Below are 7,118 nucleotides of genomic sequence, written 5' to 3' on the forward strand. Positions count from 1 at the left end.
CACTTTGCCATTTGCATTCTGCATACTTGTTCCAGCTCCACTCAATGATTCTTGTCCTCTACCTGCATCACATTCTACATGCTTCTTTGTTATGTAACTCAAGGACCAAACCTATTTTGACTCACACTCCAGAAGATCCCTTCTTGGAAATTGATGTCAAAGGGAGAGAGAGCTCACATCAAAGCTTAATCACATCAACAAGGGGAGAGAGATAATCACTTCAAAGGGAGAGAGAGCCCCCCTAGATGCTTGGTATTCAAGAGGAGAGAAGTCACATGTCTTTAAGAGGGGAAAGACATGTTACTTTGTGTTATGATAATTGTGCTCTGATTTGTCTTGCTCTGATTTTCTTTTCCCTATATTCTCCCATTATCCAATATAAGATTCAGGGGGGGGGGGAAGACTTCTAAGGGAAGGAAATCTTCGAATTCATTGCATATCTTTGCCTTTGGGGACATGTCTATATCCAATTGAGTACTTAGTACTCATTCTCTACATGTCATCCCTTGTGGTTTGTTGTTCTTGCTCTGTTTAGTAGATGTCTCTGTGTTATCTAACCTTGTTTACTCAGGTTCATCTCTTCCAAAGCCAGCTCAAGACCACAAAGTAAGTATATGCATCACACTCATGTGCATGATGATCTCTTACTGATGTACATATTGTTTGCAAGAAGGACTCATGAACATGAAGGTACACTTCCTATATTCACATCACTTGCTCTGATGCATATAGCCAAGATACATGTAACTCATTGCTTGCTCTGTCATGCTTATGCAGTCACATGCTCTTACATTCCATATTGACATGATTGCCTACATGTATGGGGAGCCTATGCATGTTACATGTCTTTCGAAATCTTTACTTGCTATTCTTTATATCTTTATCTAAAGCTTTGATGTATGTTGTCATCAATTACCAAAAAGGGGGAGATTGAAAGCACAAGTGCTCCCTGGGTGATTTTGGTAATTAATGCCAACATATCTCTTGTTGGACTAATACTTTTATCTAGTATATTTCAGATGAGTTCAACAGTGGAGTGGCGTGGACAAGAGGATGTTGAAACCCCTTCAAGATGCTAAGGACAAAAGATTGGCAAAAGCTCAAATGCTCAAGACTCTACATTTTCATTTTGGTGATCCAAGATCACATTGAGTCCATAGGAAAGTGAATACTATTAAAAGGGGATGAGGTGTTGCTTAATGACTTGCTTGCTCAAAGTGCTTGGTGATATGCTCCAAAGCTCTAAACCACTTTCTCATATCCACATATGTCCCAAACCAAAAGTCAAACTCGGCCCTACCGATTTGATCCATCCGGCGCCACCGAGTTCACTTGACATAGCCACTGCCAGAAACCCTTGTCAATTCAGTCTCACCGATGGGATCTCGGTCTCACCGAGATGGGCTTGCAAACTCTCTGGTGCCTGTTGCAATAATTTCGGTCTCACCGAGATATGCAATCAGTCTCACCGAGTTTTCTTGACCAACTCCTGGTTAGCTTATTACCAAAATCGGTCCCACCGAGTTTGTGTAATCGGTCAAACCAAGATGAGGTTTTAACCTAACCCTAGCACATCGGTCCCACCGAGTTGATCATATTGGTCCCACCGAAAAGCCTAACGGTCACATTTTGAACTAAATCGGTCTGACCGAGTTTCTCGATTCGGTCCCACCGAGTTTGGTAAATTGTGTGTAACGGTTAGATTTTGTGTGGTGGCTATATATACCCCTCCACCCACTCTTTATTCGTGGAGAGAGCCATCAGAACGTGCCTACACTTCCAGCATACATTTTCTGAGATAGAACCACCTACTCATGTGTTGAGACCAAGATATTCCATTCCAACCACATGAATCTTAATCTCTAGCCTTCCCCAAGTTGCTTTCCACTCAGATCTTCTTTCCACCGAATCCAAATCCGTGAGAGAGAGACTTGAGTGTTGGGGAGACTATCATTTGAAGCACAAGAGCAAGGAGTTCATCATCAACACACCATCTATTACCTTTTGAAGAGTGGTGTTTCCTAGATTGGTTAGGTGTCACTTGGGAGCCCCCGTCAAGATTGTGGAGTTGAACCAAGGAGTTTGTAAGGGCAAGGAGATCGCCTACTTCCTGAAGATCTACCCTAGTGAGGCAAGTCCTTCGTGGGCGTTGGCCATGCACTACAAAAAAAAGACACTTCCGTGATGATACGTGTTTGTCACAGTAGGTCATGTTTTCTGTCATGCATGTACATCCATGAAAATTTTATGACAGAATCAAGATAGTCATACCTGTGCTGTCGTAGAAGTGTTCCTGACATTACCAACATTATCATCACGGAAGTGTCCACTTCCATGACGATAAATCGCGCGTCATGGAAGTGCTTTCGTCAAGGGTGATCGACACGTGGCATCCACCGTAACGGGTCACCGTTAAGCTATCGGGTCAGGTTTTGGATCCGATGACCCGCTAATAGCCCGGACCAATGAGGATTTTCCACATGTAAAATTCTCATTGGCCGGAGGAAACACGTGTTGGCTCACCGTTGGGACAGATGTCATCCATTCATTAGACAGGAGGCACCTATGATACGTCGACACATGGCACGGCCCAATAGAGGCCCATTTCGGTGAAAAGGCCGGCCCGTTTGACTTGGTCAAAAGGTAACGGGCCGGCCCACGGAAAGCCTGTTAACGGCCTGTTTGTATATAGCCCATTTACGGCCCGCTAACTCACGGCCCATTACGACCTATCGAAATTAAGCACAGTAGCTTCATCTGGGCCGTCCAATATGATTCCAGCCCGTTGTAACTTCCCACCCATGTATGGCCCATGATGTCTTTCGGCCCATACAAGGCCATTTGTAACTCTTGGCCCATTAACGGCCGGTGGTGAATCTGGCCCGCAATGAACAGTGTACCCCTTTATACCCATTAACGGCCCATTATTCCATTATGCAATTTCCAACCCGTGTTATCTTTCGGCCTTCTCAAGGCCCATTTATTCTTGGGCTCATTTCCAGCATTCGGTTACTTACGGCCCGTTATTGGCCTTTTCTGCTTGTGGGCCAAATTCAGCCCGCGGTTACAATTGGCCCGTTTGCAGCATGTTAATCCGTTGGGCCGTTTTCATAGCGTCATCAAATACGACCGATTAACGACGGCCCGTTATTGTCGGCCCATGAACGGACGATTCCAAATCTAGCCCATTTACAGCCCATAATGCGGTCTGTTATTGGCCCATGTTTGGCCTATCGATCATACGGCACGTAGAAGGCCCATTGATGGTACGGCGCGTAGAAGGCCCATTGTTTCTATGGCCCTTAGAAGTCCCATTGTTTCTACAGCCCGTACGAGGCCCATGGTACTACAGTAAATATGTAGCCCATGGTTATTATGGCCTAGTTTTAAAAAATAGGTTATTGCGGCCACTAGCAAACCGCGGAAAAAGAACTGCACTGACTACAAGCAAACAAATAAACAAGATAGCAAGGAAATAAATAAGCAAGCAACTTACGCTAGGCTATCATAGCTATTACATATATTACATCCACTGGGCATCAAAGTTCGCCACCAATGCAAATATAGGAACAAAGCAGCATATCATATACACTGGTTGGCAAAGTTGGCGACCAGTGCAAATGAACGCCACAGCAAAACAAGTCGAGAACTGAAACCACTTCAGAAGATCTCAAGAAACAATATCCTGGGTACCCATAATGCTGGCAAGATGCTTAGCAAGCTTATTAATTTTCTCTTGCGCTTAAATCCTCCAGCACTTGCTGTTGCACCAGGAAGTATGCATCTGAATTCTGCAGGGACTTCCTTGGTCCTTCGGCTTCCTGTCGCATAACATCTGATCGATGTCTTTCAACTTGAAGTTGAGACTCAAGAAGCCGAACTGATTCAGGCAGCGAGTTCGAAGAGTTGGTGCCAGCAGTAGTAGCCAGTAACTCGAACACTACATCAAGACATGACTTTGGGGTTGTCTCAGTGTCTTCAATATAGTTTTTATCAGCTTTCTTGGAGACCAACATGGATGTCTCACTATCTTGAACCTTATCTGCATTACTTCCTTTACCATTGCATAATGGGGTACTCTTCTCCAATATTTTATCTGCGTTCTAAAAGAGAAACAAAAAAACACATCACAGGTTTACTATGTAGTATATGAAACTCATTTTGGTAATCCAGTTCAGTAGTAAGGTGGACAGGATAACAGCATGAAACAAACATATATCTATGTAGTATGGTCACTGTATGGTCTATATCATTCTAGTTCATGTTGCCAAATCAAGATAGATACAGTTTGAATCATATCTATTTAAGACAAAGCAGCATAGACATAATATAAGTGTGGGAAACTACACAGCAATAACAACACTTGTAATGTGCATGGCATGAGAACATAACTGTTTATTCAATTGAAATTGAAATCAACATAGAGAAAGTTACAACAGCAAACACGTTAAAGAAACAGGTTTAAAACATACATGTTGCGCCATTGGAGTTTCAATTGCATCCTTCAAATTTGAAATTAGTTGGTATGAGTAAATACAATGATGCAAGAGCAAAGTAGTATGAACCATAGCTATGGAACCTAACCTGAGAACAATTCTTCTTCTGCTTTAAGCATTGACTTGGGGTTCGGAGTGGTGGTCCTCGTGCTTTGGGCACTACAGTTGCCTTATTAATTGCTCGTGTTCGGGTGCTCTGTGGTGGAGACGGTGTTGTCTCAACTGGAACTGGGTTACTATCTGCTGAGGTTGGGGTTAGAAGGGGTGTAGCTCGTTCTCTGTCCAACTGGGTAGGGGTACAATCTGCGTGAGTCTGGTTTATGTGTGGTGGGGCTGGTTCTTGGGCAAGTACAACCGTGGTTATATCTGCATTGACGGGTAGCACGATCTTTTCTGAAGACCGTGTTTTTACTCCCACAGATACTGCCACCACACCCTCCAATTGAAATGGCTGATAAACAAGAAAAGTAATTGAATGTGCGGACATTGTAAGATAGACAGGTGAAATGGATAGTAGGGAAGAAAACAGGGCATGAAATAATTCACATTTATGTTGTCTAACCAAACAGAATAGCAGGACATAATTTCACATATATGATGGCTAATTAAACAGGATAGCATGACACAATTTCACATGTATGATGGCTAACTAAACAGGATAGAATGACATACTTAAAAATATGATGACTATGTAAACAGGATGACATGATATAACTGTACGATGTGTCTATTAAAGTGGTTGGCATGCCATAAATCACAAACATGCTGTCGATGGAAACATGATGGCATGATATAATTCACGGATAGAATGACATAATTCAAAATATGATGACTATGTAAATAGGATGAGATGATATAACTACATTATGTCTTTAGAAAATGGGTTGGCATGCCATAATTCAGATACATGTTGTCTATGTAAACATCTTGGCATGATATAATTCAAACATATGATTTATATACTAAGCAAGTGAGCAGAGGGCAATCGCATATATGATGTGTCAACTAAGGAGATGGCATTCAATATTGTGTATATGATGTAAAAACTAAGCATTGCAATACAACATATGCATGATATGAGTAATATAACCCTACCAAGTTTGAGCATACACCTCAGGGGGATAATAGGACTGGTCATCTGCCTCTGAATCCTCCTCTGAAGAGCTATCTGTAACCAACAAGATATGTGCTTCAGCAGGTAGCATTGTTTGCTCTGAAGACCTTGTTTTCACTCCAGATTTCTCCATCACCAATTCAAATGGCTGATGCACAGGAAGAGCAGTTGAATATACAAACATTGTCGACAAATGCAACGAGAAATACAAAAAAAGGACAACATGATATAATTCAAATATATGACGCTTGGCTAAACAACATGGCATTGCATAGTTCACATATATAATGCCTTGCAACAAGATAGCATTGCATAATTCACATATATAATGTCTTGCAACAAGATGGCATCGCATAATTCAAATATATGGTAATTAGACACTAAACAGGTGGCATTCACACAAAGCATGTCTAAACTAAGCAAATGACATAGCAATGCAAGATACCATACGCACGATATGAGCAACATAACCCTACCAAGTTAGAGCATGCACCTCGGGGGGAAATAGGACTGGTCATCTGTCTCTAAATCCTCCTCTGAGGAGCTATCCGTAACCAGCAAGACATGCGCTTCATCAGATAGCATTGTCTGCTCTGAAGACCTTGTTTGCACTTCAGATTTTTTTCCATGACCGTGCCGAATGGCTGATGCACAGGAAGAGTAATTGAATGTACTACAATTGTTGACAAATTTAACACATAATAAAAAATGATGGCATGATATAATTCACATATAAGATGACTGGCTAACCAGGGTGGCATTGCAAAATTCACATATATGATGTCAGGCTAAACGAGATGGCATTGCATGATTCACATATATGATAAAGAAACTAAAGAGATGGCATTGACACAAAGCATGTCTAAACTAAGCAGATAACATATTTGATGTATACAGTAAGCAATGCAAGGCACCATATGCATGATATTACCAACATCAGCATGCCAAGTTAGAGCGAAGACCTCAACGGGTAAATAGGAGTGGTCTTCTCCTTCTGAATCCCCCTCAGAACAGTTATATTCCTCTTGATTACGATCCAAAATGGGTGGAGGGGGCTGCCTTTGCGCCCACCATGGAGCGACGTCTGCATGAAATTTTATTGCCACGCAAGGCTCATTTCTTTTGCTCTACATGTTCAGTTCCATTGTGTACAATAACTGACATGCATAGGAATAAAACATAGTGAGATTATGTAAGGAGTGCATGCATAAATCCAGAGTAATGGTAGCAAACTGTGGATAGACCCAAAACCAATGATAGCAGGCAAATAATAGCTTTAGTTAAAAAATACAGATAATGGCTCCTTTAATGTTTGTTTGCATCCAACATGAAACTCATAGTAGACACCCGAGATTAACCAGATAGTAGACAGATAGTACTGATTGCTGCCCGAATATGTACCCCACAACCATTTAAAAACTCAAGTTTCAGCATTAGTTTGGACCTGACTCGGAGTCTAATAGGTGAACATGACGATAAAGTAGCATGTCATCATATTAAGCGATGCA

The sequence above is a fragment of the Triticum aestivum genome, chromosome 1D (assembly GCF_018294505.1).
Source record: "Triticum aestivum cultivar Chinese Spring chromosome 1D, IWGSC CS RefSeq v2.1, whole genome shotgun sequence".
NCBI lineage: Eukaryota > Viridiplantae > Streptophyta > Magnoliopsida > Poales > Poaceae > Triticum > Triticum aestivum.